This window comes from Chrysochloris asiatica, unplaced genomic scaffold (assembly GCF_000296735.1).
Source record: "Chrysochloris asiatica unplaced genomic scaffold, ChrAsi1.0 scaffold00106, whole genome shotgun sequence".
NCBI lineage: Eukaryota > Metazoa > Chordata > Mammalia > Afrosoricida > Chrysochloridae > Chrysochloris > Chrysochloris asiatica.
In genome coordinates, this window is record NW_006408624.1 from 8,735,871 (window position 1) to 8,754,532 (window position 18,662).

Below are 18,662 nucleotides of genomic sequence, written 5' to 3' on the forward strand. Positions count from 1 at the left end.
ACTTGCTCTGCAGCATAGAGATGCTAAAGCAAATGGAAGAAATGAGGAGGTACAAGAGCTGAACAGAAAATTTCAAAGGTCAGCTTGAGAAGATACAGTCAAATATTACAACAAAATGTGCAAAGATCTGGAATCAGAAAACCAAAAAGGAAGAACACGCTCATCATTTCTCAAGCTGAGGGACTGAAGAAAAAATTCAAGCCTCGACTTTTGTTACTGAGAGATTCTCTGGGAAAATTATTGAATGATGCAGAAAGCATCAAGAGAAGATGGAAGGAATATACAGAGTCACTGTACCAAAAGGAAATGGTTAATGTTCAACCGTTTCAAGAGATCGCTTATGATCAAGAGCCAATGATATTGAAGGAGGCAGTCCAAGGTGCATTGAAGGAATTGGCAAAGAACAAGGTACCAGAAGTAGATGGAATGCAAATTGAAATATTTCAACAAAGTGAGGTGGCACTAGAGGCACTCACTCATCTATGCCAAGAAATTTGGAAGAAAATTACCTGGGCAACTGACTAAAAGATATCCATATTTGTACCTATTCCAAAGAAAGGTGACCCAACAGAATGTGGAAATCATTGAACAATATCATTGATATCCCAAGCAAGTAAAGTTTTACTGAAGGTTATATAGAAATGGCTGCAGCCATATATTGACAGAGAACTTCCAGAGGTTCAAGCTGGTTTCAGAAGAGGTCATGGAACAAGGGATCTCATTGCTGATGTCAGATGGATCTTGACTGGAAGCAGAGAATACCAAAAAGATGTTTACTTGTGCTTTATTGACTATGCAAAGGCTTTTGATTGTGTGGATCACAACAAGCTATGGACAACATTTTGGAGAATGAGTATTCTAGAACACTTCATTGTGTTCATGAGGAACCTGTACATAGACCAAGAAGCAGTTGTTCGAACAGAACAAGGAAATACTGAATGGTCTAAATTAGGAAAGGTGTGCACCAGGGTTGTATTTTTTCACCTTTCTTATTCAGTCTGTATGTTGAGCAAATAAATAATCCGAGAAGCTGGATTATATGAAGAAAAACATGGCATCAGGATTGGAGAAAGACTCATTAACAACCTGCGATACGCAGATGATATAACCTTGCTTATTGAAAGGAAGAGGACTTAAAATACTGATGAAGATCAAAGACCACAGCCTTTGGTATGGGTTGCACCTCAGTGTAAAGAAAACCAAAACCTTCACCACTGGACCAATAAACAACATTCTGATCAACAGAGAAAAAGATTGAAATTGTCAAGGACTTCATTTTGCTTTGATCAACCATCAACATTCTTGGAAGTAGCAGTCAAGAAATCAAATGATGTTATTGCATTAAGCAAATCTGCCACACAAGATCTCTTTAAAGTGTTGAAGAGCAAAGATGTCAGTTTGAGGACTAGCGTGAGCCTGACCCAAGCCATGGTATTTTCAATAACCTCACATGCATGTGAAGTCGGACAATGAATAAGGAAGACCGTAGAAAAATTGATACATTTGAGTTATGATGTGTGGCAAGCCACCACATACAACAAACTTACAGAGGAGTGTGTGTCATATGGAATAGGCATCCAATCACTGTTATAGTGAAAAATGGCTTGTGTACTGCCGGAGCCAATGAGCTCAGAAGTATGGTGGTCTCTAGGATCAGGTCTGCTCAGATCTCAGGCAAGGGCTCCTGCTGTTGTCATCTTAGAATCGAAACGCAGAAGCAATCAAAAGGCGGGACAAGACTTTCCAATTCCTTAACCAAGGGGTGCAAGAGTTGGAGTGAGAAGAGAGAAAAACTATCAAACGAACAACTTACAAAATAATAAGGTGGGAGGAGGGGAAGGAAAGCAGAAAGGATAAAGTAGCTACCCTCACATTAAAATGGGGTGGGAAGACTAGGGCCTGAAAGAACCCAAATTCTGCAGATTCTACAACCTTTGAGAAAGGTCTTTGGAACCAGACGGACCATGTGTTCATTTATAAACTGTGTGACCTCACACAATTTACTTCATTTCTGAGACTCAGCTTTCTTATCTTCAAATACATCCCAGGATTTGCCATGTGAAGAAAATGAAGTAATGTCTGAAATATGCATTGAACACTTTGTATTATTATACTAGCAATACCCCATCGGTCTCACTAAACAGTGAAAACAGACATTAAACAGGTAAAAAGCAGCAGTGTAAGGACAGATAAATTTTTAGTCGTGTGTAAAACTGCTTAAATACCTATTCTGTTAGCCTGTTGTTAGCTACCCTGAGTCCTAATTGCTTTCTCCCTGAGATTCTGTAACTCTGCCTACCTCCCAGTCATATCCTCAGGGCCACTTGTATCAAAGAGTCCACACTGGAAGTTTAAAGCTCATGAAGGGCCTGCCTGGAATGACTGCTAATAAATTTCTGAATTAGATGGATCACTGGTTGGCACAATGGCCACTCTTTGTGTGTGTGTGTGGTTTGTTCTCTCTTTGTTTTTCCTTTATTCTTTTTTTTTTCTTTTAGTTTCTCCATCACCCAACTTAGCACATGTCCTGGTGTGGCACATTGGGTTAACGCACTGGACTGTAAAGTCGGTTAAAACCTCAAGGTCAGTGGTTCAAGCTTACCAGTCGCTCCTCAGAAACCCTATACAGGCTTGTTATGAATCAGAAGTGACTCAACGGCACTTAACAACAACAAGAACCCTCTAGGCAGAATTATTATTCTCCCTTTTCTCCCACTCCTGGTAATGGCCACTCTTGCAAACCCAACCTAAGCCTTGTAGCCACATGTATTATTTGGAGAACACCAGTTCCCAGTTCTGTGTCCCCTGTAAGTCCTTTTCTCAATTCAGTCTGCTTTGATCAAAAGCTCTGTTCTCTCCAATTTGTGGTTCCTGCCTGGGGCTGGGTTTAAAATGGAGATATGTGACCACACATTGGCAGACACTCTTACATGATGGTTGTTAACTGTAGAGTCTTTGCCTAGAGACTTTCAGAGGGTACAGTTACCATGACAACCACCAGAAAGATGGCAGGCCAGAGAAATGATGCAAATAAAAGAAAAGGGAGGAGGCCATTTTCATGATGACAATCTGAACAACATGACAGAATATTTTCACTCACAGATAGGAAAGCACTGTCCAAACCATGAGCAGGTGACTGTTACTAAAGTAGGGGGAAAGGGTGGGGGTGGGGGGATTTTGGGTGGAACTTACCACCAAGAGACTAGAAGAGGGAGAAGCTGGTTACCAAGGCAACTAGAAAGAAAGGAATGAAAAAATGAGGCTTCACCACAGCAGCAGAAAATTGCTTCTAGCCAAGCAACACAGGACTGTTGCTATAGAAACAAGGAGAACAGGGATCCTGTAGACCATGGGGAGAATTATCACTGAAATGCTGAGCAGGAAAGACTCCTAAATCAGAATAGAGCCTGTGGTCCAAAACAAATGAAGAGCAGTGAGAAAAACGTAGTATCATTTCTATTCATCGGAATCTACCAGTCTTACCAAAAGGGAGCGGGAACATTTATTTTAAAACATACATTTAGGCTGGTTTATTTGTATGTCTGTTTGTCTCCCTCATGATCCTCAACTCTAAATTATACTGAAAATAGTTCCAGAAATACAATCGATAACTGAAAATCCTAACTGGAGACATTAAATTCAAGGGAAAACTGAGAGATTGAAGTCTATGACCAAGAGTTACTATTTGTAAGTAAACATAAACCATGCTAGTGAGAAGCTTCGAAAGATAATAAGGAGACAAAAGAAAGCAAACAAGGGTCAGGAAATCTGCTTTGTAGTCATATTCGGATTTTAGTGCTGACCCTGTCTCTCCCATCTATGAGGCCAGGTGAGAAGTAGCTCAATCTATTCTGAAAAGGGGGCTCAAGAGGAAAGGTAGTCTCTGATGTAAACCAAGCAAATGCATGAAACTGCAGAAGCCCATCTCTGACATGTTACTCTCATTACAGATTGTTTAGGGCAAAGAAATTTAATTTTAAAGGCCAAAATGCCAGACTAGGTTCAGTCTATAAGCAGAACATATCTAAAATGCAAGCATAAGGTGCTAAGGATACTCAAATTATTTGAGGGACCATAATTCCTTGCCTTCCTTACTGAATGTCTACAATCAACCAGAGAATTCTTATCCCCAATGTATATGTGTGGGAGGTGTGCAGTGGGTATGGAAGTGTTGTGTATTTGGGGCAGGTATATAGTCAGGTCAGGCCCTTCTTGCACCTTCCTTACTGCCTTTAAGAAATATTGTCTTAGAGTTATGATCAGTTAGTCACTTTGGAGAGACTTGGCGGATTTGGGCAGAAGCTGTGGAGGCGGTTTCCATGACGGCCCAAGTGGGGCTGGTGGCCAACAGAGGCCGGCGCTTCAAGTTGACCACTGAGTTGAGCAGACCTGGAAGAAGTAGCAGGGGCCCAAGTGACTGGGGCAGTGTGGCCAGGGAGACTTCCTATACCAGGTCGGTTACTTGGACAAACAAGTGCCTGATACCAACGTGCAAGAAACAGACCAGATCTTAGCAGAGAAACTTTCAAGATATTGGAAAGTTCAAGCAAGAAGTTTCTTCACGGTTTGGTTTATCTTGTTGGGAACCTCATGGGTTTGGCATTGGTTGTTTATAAGTACCAGTCCCTGGGACTGTTGCCTACACATGCATCAGTTTGGTTAGCCTTCAACGAGCCCCCTGAGAGAATGGAGTTTAGTGGTGGCAGATTGCTTTTGGGAACCTGAGAAAGAAGCGCCTGGCACCTTAAAGGTTTGTAACTCATTTATATTTATATACTTCTTTAGGCCCAATGATTCCTCCTCCGTAATCTCACCTTAAAAATTACCACTCATGCTGACAAAAGGAAAAAGCTTGCTTTCCTCTTTGATAAGGAGACAGACTGTAGAAGAACAATGTCATACTATTATAAACACGAAGAAACTATACCACAACCCCTGAATGAAAACAATGTAGAAAACTTTGTTTCTAGTACAGAGCAAAACAACAAATAAAACTAACTCTGTAAACAGAATTGTTGTTGTTGTTAAGTGCCAACGAGTCGGTTCCGACCCATCGCGAGGGTTTCCGAGGCTGTAAATTTTTACGGCAGCAGAAAGCCTCATCTTTCTCCCATGGAGCGGCTAGTAGTTTCAAACTGATGACCTTAAGGTTCGCAGCCCAATTCATAACCACTATGCATACCAGAACAGAATGGGTGCTGCTAAAACAAGAAATACAGCAGCATCTCCTTTTAATAAATTAATTGCTATAAAAAAAGAAAGAAAGAAAGAAATACTGTCTTTAAGAGAGTAATTCATAGGGAGAGGTACAGATGGGAAGATAGTAGGGAAAGAAAAAAGAGGAGAGCAGAAAGGTAGGGAGGAACATCTGGGTGCCAACTCTCGAGTGTTTATTATACAAAAGAGTTTCAAAAAATTTGTGGAACTGGCATAACATAATCCACCACAAATGGTCTGCATCCTACTTTAATGAAAAGCAACTGAGCTCTTAAAAGCTCATGAGTGGTTCTGGAGCAAGATGGCGGAGTAGAGAGACTTGCTGAGCAGAGCTTGAGTACAGACCAGAAAAGGAAGCTGAACAAAAGCAATGAAAGAGAAGAAAAACAGGTGAGCTGTCAGCTGGCCTGGAGCAGTATAGTCATCTTGAATTTTTTCAGGCAACTGCGAATATAGTGACCTGGAAACACAGGATATGCTGCAGGTTGGCAGCGTGGGGGTATGGTTCACCCTTGTTCCCATGCCTTTCTAGTAGCTGAGGGTGTAGTCAGTCCATACCCTCGCCAACTCATTGGTATGTGCTCTGCCTGGGGTCAGGTGCTGAGTATATCTGGAGGCATGTGAAACTGCCTTGAACTAAATTATACAAACATCGAACAGAGAACTATGTTCACATTTCCAGTCTGTATCACATCCACTAGGAGATAGGTGTGTTTCTGAGAATACAGTAATATACAATCATCAATTAATTATAAATACAACAACATCACAATGTCTCAGAGAAACTAGACACTGTCAGCTTACACAAAGGAATAAGACAGAGGGCCTCAAAAAAGTGACCAAAATACAGACAGAAAATATAATACCAGGAATGGTATCAGAACCACTTGATAAAGAATTTAAAAGAATATTTAGGTTCCTTCAACTGATTGAGAAAACAATGTAAAATATGCAGTTTAAATCAAGGAAAGCAGAAACAAAACTTTAAAAGAATTCAGAAAAACCCTACAAGAACAAAATTAATTAAAAATTGGAAACCATACAAAAACAGAAGATTAATACAAAGAGCTCAGAAATTGATAATACGTTGAAAGGGCAAAGAAGTAGAATTGAATCCATGGAAGGCCAAATTACTGAACTTGAAGAAAAATCTCTCAATATTTCATCTGCTAGAGCAGGGTGGGGAACATCTGGCCCTCAGGCCATATAAAGCCCGATAAATCCTTTGATCTGGCCTTGTCAAGGCAACCACAGTTCCAGCCATCACATTTATTGTTGTTGTTAAGTGCTGTTGGGTTAGTTCTGACTCATAGCGACCCTCTATAGTGTTTCCGAGGAGCAGCTGGTGGGTTTGAACTGCCAACCTTGTGGATCGAAGTCCAGTGCTGATCCTAGAGTGCCATACCAGGAGTCCAGCCATCAATCACATTAGGCTACACAAGCTAATTCAATGTTTGACCAACTATAGCAGGCTAATTTTTAAGTTGATAATTTTGTATTGCCTGCAAATGATGTTATAAACTTTGACAGAAAAAAAGCCTCCCCACCCTTGTGCTATACTGTGGGAGAAAGATGAGGCTTTCTGCTCCTGTAAAGATTTACAGCCTCTGAAACCCTGTACAGGATCGCTATGAGTTGGAACTGACTCCATGGCACATAACCACCACCACCCTGTGCTAGAGGAGCAATCAGAAAAACAACAAAATATCCAAAGGAAGCCTAAGATTTATGTGGGACACTATCAAGAGAAATAACTTACACGTGATTGGAATTCAAGAACAGGAAGAGACCTAAAAAAGAAAAAGAGTGAGAATTGTCAAAGAGGTATTGGGAGAAAACTTCCCAGACACCATGAAAGATAAGATGCTATGCATTCAAGAAATTGAACAAGCTCCAAACAGGATAGATCCCAAAAGCAAATCACCAAGATATAGTATAATGAAACTTTTCAAACTCAAAAAGTTGCATACAAAGTAGAACTAGTAAGACTAAGCTCTGATTTCTCAGCAGAAACCATAAAAGCAAGAAGAAAATGTAATGACAAACACAAAACTTTGAAACAAACAAATCGCCACCAGGAGTTATATATATTCAGCAAAACTGTCCATCAAATATGACAGTGAAATTAGAAAAGAATAGTGATGAAAACTGAAGTAGCTTGGAAACGATCAGTCAAATAAACCAATGGACCACAGGAACATCAATTTCCACAACGCTGAGACCAGAAGAACTAGATGGTGCCTGGGTACCACAGCCAACTGCACTAAAAAGGATCAAATTAGAAGATCCTGGCTAGAGAGAAAATGTGGAACAAAATTCAAAATCATAATAAAAATCAGGCTTACTGGTCAGATAGAGACTAGTGGAAACCTGAGGCCCTAGATCACTCTTCAGGTCTCGAACCAAACTCATCCCCATAGCTCAAATGTCAGCCAAACAACAGGTAGGTATACAGGGGGGACAACAATGCCAGTGAGGAGCACCCTATGGAATGGTCAACCATTGAAGATTAAAAGGGCAGCATTTACCCAACGGCAAAATTCAGAAGGCTTGGGAAAAATGGAAGAATGGAAAGAAGAACCACAGGGAGGCAGTAGGATAACTGTTGTTACATGGAGGGGGTTGTAATCATTGAGATGAAACAAAGTATATAATTTGTTGCATATAAAATTGATGATTAGCTATATAAACCTTCACTCAACTCACAATAAAGAGTTAAAAAAAAAAAAAAAAAGTTGGTGGGAAAACTCCATTATATTTTCATTCCATTTTTTCACAAATGTTTTGAATGCTCCTCATATGTCCTGTCCTCTGTATGTTTGAAATAACTTATTAATTTTTTTTTCTGAAGACTGAAAGAATGATAGAAAAAGGTGGATGTTGAAACTATTATGGTTCAGTGCAAGGGTCATCTAGAGCAGAGCATCTACAAATGCAAATGCCCGGAATGGTATTGCAGAAGATGCTGTGTGACATTAGGGGTAGAAGGAGGAACATTCCAGAGGTCTGAAGTAGCTGTCTTACTCCACATCCACAGTAAGAGAAGAAGATAGGTTAAAGATAAACACTTTTTGGTGCAATCAAAAACGTATTTTCATTCTAATTAGACTGTTTATGTGCTGTCAAGTCAGTTACTACTCAAAATGATGCTATGCACAACACAATAAAACACTGTCCTGTCCTGCACTATCCTCACAATTGTTACATTTAAATCCTTTCCTGCTGCCTCTGTGTCCATACATCTCTTTGAGGGGGGGGTGGGGGGTGTCTTCCACTTTTTCACTGACTCTCCACTTTACCAAACATAATGTGTTCCTGATAACATGAGAGAAGTCTCACCATTCTGGCTTCTAAGGAACATTCTGGTTGTGCTTCTTCCATCACAGATTTGTTCTTTTGGCAGTACATGATACTTCTAATATTCTTCTCTAACACCATAATCCACATGCATTGATTCTTCTATGGTCCTCCTTATTCACTGGCTAACTTTCACATGCATATGAAAAGATAGAAAATACCATGGCTGCACTTCAATCTTCAAACTGATATCTTTGCTTTTGAATGCTTTAAAGAGGTCTTGTGCAGATTTACCTAATGCAATACGTTTGATTTCTTGACTGCTGCTTTCATGAGCATTGGTTGTGAATCCAAGCAAAGTGAAATCTTTTGACAACTTCAATCTTTGCTCTTTTGATCATGATGTTATTTATTGGTCCAGTTGTGAGGATTTTTGTTTTTTTTACATTGAGGTGTAATTCATACTGAAGATTGTAATCTTTGATCTTCATCAGTAAGTATTTTAAATCCTCTTCGCTTCCAGGAAGCAAGGTTGTATCATCTGCATATCATAGGTTACTAATGAGTCTTTTTGCAATGCTGGTGCTATGTTCTTCTTTTTCAGCATCTTGGATTATTTGCTCTGCATACAGATTGAATAAATATCTACCTAGATACTCACCTTAAAAATAAAAATCTGTTAACAGTTTTTGGTGGGCTTGATGCCTATGAGTACCTGCAACACCTTACTTTAGCTGTATCCATTGCTGTTTATATTACTGTTCTCATTGGTGACTGGCCAAGTCAATTTTGGGAGTATACGAGTAAAGCTCACCATGTTATCAGGTTTGTGCTGCACTTGAAATTGAAATTGAGTGATAGGATTTGCTTCAGTCTACTTACCTCTCTAAAAAAGTCTGCACACCTACAGGGAATTCCTTAAGGCTGCAAAATTGGGGTGGAACAGATGCAAAAAGAAAAAGAAGGCTGAATTTCCAGAAGTTCTTTCTAGTTCTTATCCCATGACTCTTTCAAGCCCTGTCTTCTACTTCTTTGCTCCCTTCTCTTTCTCAACATTTTTGTCATACTGTGATGGCTTGCGTGTTGCGGTGATTCTGGAAGCTATGCCACCAGTATTTTAAATACCAGCAGGGTCACCTGTGGTGGACAGGTTTCAGCTGAACTGCCAGACAAAAACAGAGTAGGAAGAAGGAGAGATGGACTATTTCTAAATATTTTGTCACTGAAAATCAAGCAGTGGAACACAATTGTGAAGTAGGCCCAGGCCTGGACAGTGTTTTGTTCTGTTGTGCATAGGGTCGCTATTGGTCAGTACCGACTTGATGACACCTAACAACAACAACAAAAGTGTTCTTATCCTTCATCACCTTTATATTCTGAGGAGTCTCAAACCTGTATCTTCCATTGAAACCCCTTTCCAAAGCATCAGTCTCACATTTCCTGCTTCCTGTTGGGTGCTTCATATTGTATGACCCCAATCACTACAATCTCATTGTGTCCAAACCACAATAGTTTCTTACTCTAACTTCCTTATTTCAAAGAACCACAAAGACTGATTGAAGGGACCCCCTTAGAAAACTAGTGTAACCCACCTTGTTTGAGACCCTCCCGCCAGCAAATGAAACTAGATTCCTCTCTGTTATCCAGATTAGATACACTCCCCCCAGACCCTTCTTTCTTAAATAATGCCCATAGCATAGATCACATCTTCCTTTTCACTTAGTCAAACACCACCTGTATTTCTAGTCCTAGTTAAAGTCACAATATCTCCAACAAGAACTTTCTGGATGACTCCGATCAATTCTCTCTTCCTCATCTGAGACTTGGAGGCCTTGTCTGAGACACATACTGCCATATTTTGTGACCATGTGTGAATGTTCATAAACTTCTGGACAGAAGGAACCATAGCTTCATCTATCATCACAAGCATACTGTTCTAACTATGTGGCAGCCATTGTTCTAAAACGTTACCTATAGCAGTGAGCTGAAATGGACTGCTATTGTCCATTTTGAATCAGGCAAATCATATGATTTACTATGCCAGGAATGACAAATTGGAGAGGAATGTGTTGCATCCATCATAGAAAAGAACATTTCAAGATATATCTCGAAGTATAATTTTCTCTATGATAGGATAATATCAATACGGCTACAAGGAAGACCAGTTAATACCACTATTATTCAAATTTACACACAAGCCAGTAATGACAAAATTGAAGAATTATACCAAATTCTTCAGTCTGAAATTAATCAAACATGCATTCAAGATGCATTGATAATTACTGGTGACTGGAATGCAAAGGTTGGAATAAAAGAGAAAGGATCAGTAGTTGGAATATATGGCCTTGGTCATAGATATGATGCTGGAGATCATCATGATAAAATTTTGCAAGACCAATGACTTCTTCTTCACTGTAAATACCTATTGTAAACAACATAAAAGATGACTTTATACATGGACCTCACCAAATGGAATACATAGGAATCAAACTGTGGGAAACTTCAAATCCTCAGCTAAAACAATGCCAGGGCAAACTTGTGGAATAGACCATCAATTGTTCATATGCAAATTCAGGCCTAAGCTGAAGAAGATTCAAACAAGTCCACAAGAGCCAAAATATAACCTGAAATATATCTCACCTGAATTTAGAGATAATCTGAAGAACAGATTTGATGCATTAGACACTAATGCCCAAAGACCAGAAGAGTCATGTGTGATGATATCAAGAACATCATACAGAAAGAAAGCAAAAGGTCATTAAAAAGGCAAAAAAGAAGGAAAAGACAAAAATGGATGTCAGAAGAGACTCTGAAACGTGCTCTCCAGTATGGAGATGATAAAGCAAATGAAAAAAATGAAGAGGTAAGAACTGAACAGAACATTTCAACGGACAGCCTGAGAAGACAAAGACAAACATTATAATGAAATGTACAAAAGACCTGGAGTTAGAAAACCAGAGAAGAACACACTTAGCATTTATCAAACTGAAAGAGCTAAAGAAAAAACTGAAGCCTCGATTTGCAATATTGAAAGATACTATAGGCAAACTATTGCATGATGCAGAAAGCATCAAAAGAAGATTAAGGAATACAAACAGTCACTATTTAAAAAAGAAATGGTTGAAATTCAACCATATCAAGAGGTAGCATGTGATCAAGAGCCAATGATACTGAAGGAAGAAGTTCAAGGTGCACTAAAGCATTGGCAAAGAACAAGGTGCCAGGAATTAATGGAATATCTTTCAACAAACTGATGCAGTTAGTTACCTGACCAACTGATGGGAAGAGATCCATATTTGTGTCCATTCCAAAGAGAGATGACCCCACGGAATGCAGAAATCATTGGACAATATCATTAATATCACATTCAAGTAAAATTTTGCTAGTGATAATTCAAAATCGGCTGCAACAGTAAGTACATTAACAGGGAACCTCCATAAGTTAAAGTCAGATTCAGAAGAGGATATGGAATAAGGGATAGATGTCATTGCTAATGTCAGTCAGATGGATCTTGGCTGAAAGCAGAGAATAACAGAAAGATGCTTACCTATGCTTTATTGACTATACAAAGGCTTTGACTGTGTGGATCATGACATGACAAGCTACGGACAACATTACAAAGAATGGATATTCCAGAACACTTAATTGTGCTCACGAAAAACCTGTACATAAACCAAGAGGCAGTAGTTCTAACAAAAGAAGGGGACATTGAATTGCTTAAAATCAGGAAAGATGTGCGCCAAGGTTGTATTCTTTCACCATATTTATTCAATCTATATGCTGAGCAAATAAACCAGAAGCTGGATTATATGAAGCAGAACATGGCCACAGGATTGGAGGAAAACTCATTAACAACATGCAATATGCAGATGATACAACCTTGCTTACTGAAAGTGAGGAGGTCTTAAAATACTTTGTGATTTTTTCAGTATTGGTTGCACCTCAATGTAAAGAAAACAAAAATCCTCACCACTGGACCAATAAGTAACACCATGATAAACAAAGAAAAAATTAAAGTTGTCAAAGACTTCATTTTGCTTGGATCCATTATCAATACCCTTGGAAGCAGCACTCAAGAAATCAAATGACGTATTGCACTAGGGAAATCTGCTACCCAAGAACTCTTTAAAGTGTTCAAAAGCAAAGATGTCAGTTTAAGTACTAAGGTGCACCGGGCCCAAGACTCATATGGATATGACAGTTGTACATTGAATAAGGAAGACCTTAGAAGAATTGATGCATTTGAGTTAAGATGTTGGAGAAGAATAATGAAAGTACCATGGACTGTCAGAAGAACAAACAAATCTGTATTGAATGAAGTACAGCCAGAATACTGCTTAGAAGCCAGGATAGCAACATGTTATCTGTCATACTTGGGACAGGAGGAACCTGACCCTGGAAATGGACATCATTCTTGATAGAGTGTGGTGATACTTTGTCTCTCATACTTTGGACATATTACCAGAAGGAACCTGTACCTGGAGAAGACATCATGCTTGTTAGAGTGGTGGGTCTGTGAAAAAGAGGAAGATGCCCAATGAGATGGATTAGCAGCAGCAATGGACTCAATTGTAACAATGATTGTAAGGATCGTACAAGACTGGACTGTGTTTTGTCCTAACAACAACAAACCTTACCAAAATCTTGTTGTTGTTGTGTGCCATTGAGTTGGTTCCAACTCATAGTGAATCTGGATTTCTGAGAGTGACTGATGGATTTGAACTGTCTACCTTGTGGTTACCAGCCCAATTCTGATATTTAGTGACTGTATGGAGTTAGTCTAGCTACTGACTCCAGCTCAGTATAAAGGCAACACAGTGTCCAGTGAGGACAAATGGAGAGCCCATATGTTCACTAGCATTGTTGTTATTAAGTGCTGTCAAGTCGATTCCAACCTATAGCGACCCTGTATAGGGTTTACAAGGAGCAGCTGGTGAGCTTGAACCAATGACCTTGCTGTTCAAACGACTTTGCAGTCTGACACATTGGCCCACGGCACCATACCAGGACTCCCATTACAGACTTGCAGATCCTGAGATCATATGGACAGTTAGAAGGTTTGTCTTCTCATCTTCCTCTGTGTATCTCAATCTTCCAAACCCTGTCTACACCTTCCTTAATGACTGATTTACTGCCTCTTGAGGCATCAGTATGTATATTCTAGTTTATCGTAAGTACTCTTGGGAAGCAGTTCTTATTTTATCAATTGCTTCTGCTTTTCCTTCATCTATGGTGATCTAATCTGTATTCCAGGTGTGACTTGTTAACATGGCTTAAATAACAACAGCAATGGCATTATTTAATGGGTGTGGTGGTGGTTCAGTGGTGGAATCTTACTTCCTGTGTCAGGGATCTGGGTTTTATTCCCATAGAATGTGCCTCAGGTGCAGTCATCACTCATTTGTCAGTGTGTTGCTATGATGCTGAATCATTTTCCCAGAGCTTCCAGACTAAAACAGGCTAAGAAGAAAGCTCTGGTAATCTACTTCCAAAATCCAGTCAATACAAACTATGGAATACAATGATCTGAACCTCAACCTATCAGAGGGATGACCCAGGACTGAGCAGTGTTTTGTTCTGTTAAAGCAGGGCCACCAGGAGTCCGGATCTGCTTAATAGCAGCTAATAACAATCACAATACCACTCATCAGTCAGTTTGTCTTACTGTGGTGGCTTGTGTGTTGCTGTGATGCTGGAAGCTATGCCACTGGCATTAAATACCAGCAGGGTCACACCCAAGGTGAACAGGTTTCCAAACTCCATTAGGAGTTCTTTCCGCAACTTGCAGTTATAGATCTGTTTTGGAAGAAGTACAGCCAGAGTGCTCCTTGGAGGCCAGGATGGCTAAGCTTCGTCTCTCATACTTTGGACATATTGTCAGGAGGGAACAGTCGCTGGAGAAGGATGTCATGCTGGGTAAGGTGGAGGGTCAGAGAAAAAGAGGAAGACCCCCAACAAGATGGATCAGCCAGGTGGCATCATTGATGGACTCAAGTGTGGCAGCGGTAGTGAGGTTGGCCCAGGACCGGATATTATTTCGTTCTGCTGTACACGGGGTTGCTATGAGTCAGTTCCGACTCGATGGCACCTGACAACAACAACAACAACTAGGAGTTAGACTAGGGAGAAGGAGATGCACACTACTTCTGAATGTTTAGCCACTGAAAACCTTATGAATAGCAGTGGAATACTGTCAGATATAGTATCAGAAAATAAAACATTATGAATAGCACCAGAAGATTGTTAGATACTGTGCTGGAAGATGAGTCCCTCAGTTTGAAAGACACTCAAAATACAATAGGGAAGAGCTGTCTTCTTAAAGAAGACTTGACCATGATGACATGAAGGGACTAAAGCTCTCAGGACCTTCATTTGCTGAAGGGGCAAAACTCAAAATGAGAAGACACAGATGCAAACTTCCACTGATAATTGGAACATGGACTATATGAAGTATGAATCTAGGAAAATTGGAAATTGTAAAAAATGAAACTCATAAAAATAAATGTTCTAGACATTATTGGGCTGAAATGGACTGGTATTGACCATTTTATATCTGAAAATCATATGATTTACTATGCAGAGAATGACAAATTCAAAATGGTGTAACATTCATCAACAGAAAGAAAATTTCAAGATCTATCTTGAAGCACAATGCTGTCTGGTAGGATAATTAATACCCAAACTCTACAAGAAAGGCCAGTTAATAACATTATTATTTAAATTTGTGCACCAATCACTAAATTCAGTGATTATGAAATTGAATAATTCTACCAACTTTTTCAGTCTAAAATTGATCCAATAAAGAATCAAGATGTATTGATAATTATTGGTGATTGGAATGCAAGGTTGGAAACAACAAGGATTAGTAGTTGGAAAATATGGCTTTGGTGATAGAAATGATGCTGGAGCTCACATGATAGAATTTTGCAAGACCAATGGCTTCTTAACTGCAAATACCTTTTTTAAACAACATAAAAGATGTATATACATATGGGCCTCAACCGATGGAATACACAGGAATCAAATTAACTACATATGTGAGAACAGACCAGTGCAGCCAAAACTGTGGAACAGACCATCAATTGCTCATATGCAAGTTCAGGCTGAAGTTGGAAAAATTAAAATAAGTCCACAAGAGCCAAAATATGATCTTCAGCACACCCCACCTGACTTAGAGACTATCTCAAGAATAGATTTGATGCATTAGACATTAATGACCAAAGACCAGAGAGCTGAGGAATAACATCAAGAACTTTATACAGGAAGAACCCAAAAGGTCATTAAAAAGACAAGAAAGGACAAAATAAAGAGAAAGAGAGAGAAAGAAAAGACAAAACTGAAAAAAAAAAAAAAAAAAAAAGACAAAACTGAGTGTTAGAAGACACTCTGAAACTTACTTTCCAGTGTAGAAATGAACAGCTGAACAGAAAATTTCACAGGCCAACTCAAAGTCAAGTATTAAAATGAAATGTGCAAAGACCTAGTATTAGAAAACCAAAAGGGAAGAATAATCTCAGCATTTCTCAAGCTGAAGGAACTGAAATAAAAATGCAAGCATGGTCTTGCAATACTGAAGGATTCTATGGGTAAAATACTGTGTGGATCATGACATGCTATGGATAACATTGCAAAGAATGAGTATTCCAGAACACTTAATTGTGCTCATGAACCTGTACATAGAACAAGAGGCAGTCATTCAAACATAATGGTTTAAAATCATGAAATGTATGTGGCAGGGTTATATCTTTTCACCATACTTTTCAGTCTGTATGCTGAGCAAATAACCCAAGAATTTGGATTATTTCAAGAAGTGGCATCAAGATTGGAGGAAGACTCATTAACAATCAGCGATATGGATATACAGATGATACAAACTTGCTTTCTTGAAGCAAGAAGAGGACTTAAACTTACTGACAACAACCTTCAGTATGGTTTGCACCTCAATATAAAGAAAACAAAAATTCTTACAACTGTATCAATAAATAGCATCATGATAAACAGAGAAAGGAGTCCTGGTGTGGCACTGTTGGTTAATGTGCTGAACTGCAAAGTCAGTTTGAACTGCAAGGTCGGCAGTTCAAGCTCACCAGCTGCTCCTCGGAAACCCTATATAGGGTTGCTAGGAGTTGGAACTGACTCGACAGCACTTAACAACACTACAACGAAACAGAGAAAAGATTGAAGATTTCAAAGATTTCATTTTGTTGGATCCACAATCAACACTTATGGAAGCAGCAGTAAAGAAATCAAACGACATCTTGCATTAGAAAAATTTGCTGAACATTGTTTAAAGTGTTAAAGAGGAAAAGTATCGGTTTTGATGCAAGACTGACTCAAACCATGGTGCTTTCAATACCTCATATGCATGTGAAAGTTGTGCAATGAATAAGGAAGACCTTAGAAGAATTGCCGTATTTGAGTTATGGTATTGAGAAGAACATTGAAAGTGTCCTGGATTGCCAGAAGAATAAAAAAACATGTGTTGAAAGAAGTATGTTCCTTACAAGCCAGGAGTTCAGACTTGTAATCAGGAGTGACCAGTACCTGGAGAAGGATATCATGTTTGATAAAGTGGATAGTTAGTGGAAAAAAAAGGAAGACACCCACTCCCCAACGAGATGGATTGACACAGTTGCAGCAGCCACAGACTCAAGTGTAACAACAATTGTGAGAATGGTGCAGGATGGGTCAGTGTTTCGTTTGTTGTGTATAGATTCACTGTAAGTCAGAGTTGACTCGGTGGTGGCACCTAACAACAACCACAACCACATAGTATTTCTTGCAACAACCCAATGGTGCAAGTGCTATTTTTTGTATCTGTTTTACTGATGAAGAAAGTGATGCTGTCAGAGGGTAATTCATAACTTTCTCAGTACCGTGCAGCTAAAAAATACAGAGCCAAGATTTGGCAGAGATTGGATGTGAGTAACCACTTAACCATAACTGACTTCCCCAAGTTAAAAGGCAATCCAACATTTACTGGGCACCTATGGACCCTTGGCAGTGAGCCTAATCATTTAATAGCACACCTGATTAGAGACTTTAAGAACATATTTACATTTCCTCACCAAGAGAATGTTAACACTACAGTTGATTCCCTTGGCAGGAGTGATTCTAAATAAACAGACATTAACAGAAGTTGCCCACTGGTCTGAAAGTAGAACTGTCCACATTCCAACAGACTGATTGGAACTTCGGCTGACACAATTAGAACACCCCCACCTTGGGCCACCCCATTATAAATGATCTCCCCAGCTGGTATCCCTATCCCCTTCTAAAGTGAATATTCTAGAATATCTTGAGCCCAGAGGCACTTCAGAAAAACCTTGACATCATAGACAGTTCAACCTGTCTCCATTTGCTAAAGTAGCTACCGATAGGAACAGGAATTAAGTACCCACTATCAGCCATACTGCAAAGCCGTTTGAACTGCAAGGTTGGTGGTTCAAGCTCACCAGCTGCTATGGATTGGAACCAACCTGATGGCACTTCACAATAACAATAACAACAACAACAACAACAACAACGTCTGTTATTGTCTAATGGAGAGAATGGCCTTTCCTTTTTACACCAGTGTGCCTTCTCAGCTGCCCCTTATTGTGTCTACCTTCCTGAGTTGGATGTGTCGTCCCTCAGGTGTACTAGTCAGAGGCAAACCTAATTTGTAGAAATTGTTCTCTGAAATCCAGGAATAAACTCTTGGCTATTTTCAGACAAAGATAAAAGGTAGGAGTCTGTAGAAAGGAGGTAGAAAGGAGCTTAAAATACTTTACATTCCAGAAACATCCTCCCTTCCCCCCCAGGAGATGGCTTTTATCCCACTCTTTTCTTCAGTAGAGTGGGACTCAAAGAGGCTGAAACTTGAAAGCAGGCAGTTGGTAACTAGCTGAGTGGGTTTAGACAAAATGACTTCATTGTCCCTGAGCTTCAGTGTGCTCATCTGTTAAATGGGGCCGATACCACTCTACTTCCAAGATTATTGTGAGAATTAAGGTATGTAAAACAGCTGGCATTAGTGCCTGTACCAGGAGCAGCTTCCATTTTATTAAGTGCCCAGAATTCTCAGTATCCAGTAAGGTGAGAAGTTTTACAACTTCATCTCATAACAAATGGCCTCAAGAAGGGGGGCAGGGAGGGATAATACAATG